Genomic DNA, 1669 nt, shown 5'->3' on the forward strand with positions numbered 1-1669 from the left:
GCCCCACTTCTCGCGGCCGGCCCGGGGAGCTCTCGCGAGAGCTCGCGGCCCCGCCGCGCTGACAGGCATCAGCTGTCTTCGTCTGTCTGACGCGCGCTCTCCCTCTCAGCGGCGCCGTGCGTCTGCGCGCGCGCGCGCGCGCGCTTACCAGGCAGGGACCGGCGCGTGGGAGCAGCTCTTATAGTGACCACCAGCAAGGACAGCGCAGGTGATGCACCTGTAGCTGCCCGGGCATGCGCACTGTACGCCTCACCTTTCCCACTGCGGGTCTGGAAAGATCAAAGAGCCAGCTATTGTCTGAGTGTAGGCATCTTTTAAGGAGAGGAAGACAAGCTGTTCGCTTGAAGCTCTGAGGTTTCCCCTCTTCCCAACCCCCGCCCCAGCGCAAGCCCTGAATATATGCGCATTACTTAGGCACACCGCCTCTCCAGGATGTCTAACAAGCTGTTATATAATGTATACAGCTGGGCATTTGTATGTTAAATTATGCCCGCGCATTCTTCTGTATACAGTATAAATAACAACATAGAAATGCAGAAGATGCTGTCTTTTGCTGCAAGAACCTGTTTCTTTCAAGGTTTATAAATAGATTCTTGAAGAATAATCGTGATGACAGACATTTGTTTGAAGCAGTCAGGCGCTATTGATTTCCATATAATTTAATTTCCTCCGCATACCTTGTTGTTGTTGTTGTTTTTGTGATTATAACTGTGTCAGGCACCGACAGTGACAGCCACTTAGGAGCCACAAGGAGCGTGTGCTTTCTACTCGGGAATGGCTGTTGAAATTGTTCATTTCTCTTATTGTTTGTCTCCTTTAACTGTGTACAAACCCACATTTCAAACGAGCTCTGCATGATCTGAGGCTTCTAGTAAACAAAAGGAAAAATAGTTAACAGGCTGTAGTTGGGATCTTTTCCTCTCCTCAATGTGCGCGCACGCACACACATACACACACACACACACACACACACACACACTTTATCTTGGAAACTCTAGGAGAAGGAAATAGCTTCAGAGAAAAGGGAATAAAATGTCCAAAAGAGAACTTCATTTTCCCTTCCATCGTTTTGTCTTCTTCCTCTTTAATCTCTACTTGTATATGTATTCTTCAGTAGGAGACGGATCAAGTAATTTTATAGAAAAAGATGATTAAAGTATTAATTCAAACCAATTTAAAGAATGAGGCCCAAGCTCTGGTCCGCCTTGCACAGTATTTATTTTTATTATTGTAAAATCAAAACCTAAGAAGAATAAATCAATTACTCAACCTATTATATGGCCCTTTGGTGGCAAGCAGATTAAGGGCCTCCCCGGGGACCAAGTTCAGGTGCCTGAGTCCCCAGGGACGCAGCTCTTGCCCGGGGTGATAATAACAGCCCAGATGTCATCACATCTGCGGTGAGAGAGCTGGAGAGCGGCAAGGGGCTGCTTATGGGAAGCAGGGATTAGATAAATAATTTTTCTGGTCTCTCCCACAACCAAAGAGATCTATATTTCCACCAAAGAGCAGATCTCATTTCTATAAACCTAAATTTCCGTTCGCGTTGATTTTATCTTTTCTCTGGACAAACGCGCGTGTATTTAGCATACCCACTCACTCACTACTCAAATTCCAAGAGGAGCCCACAGGCGTCCCCATGCGTTTCTCTTTCTTTTCTCTCTACCCC

Source organism: Pteropus alecto, unplaced genomic scaffold (genome assembly GCF_000325575.1).
Source record: "Pteropus alecto unplaced genomic scaffold, ASM32557v1 scaffold72, whole genome shotgun sequence".
In the NCBI taxonomy this organism is placed as follows: Eukaryota; Metazoa; Chordata; class Mammalia; order Chiroptera; family Pteropodidae; genus Pteropus; species Pteropus alecto.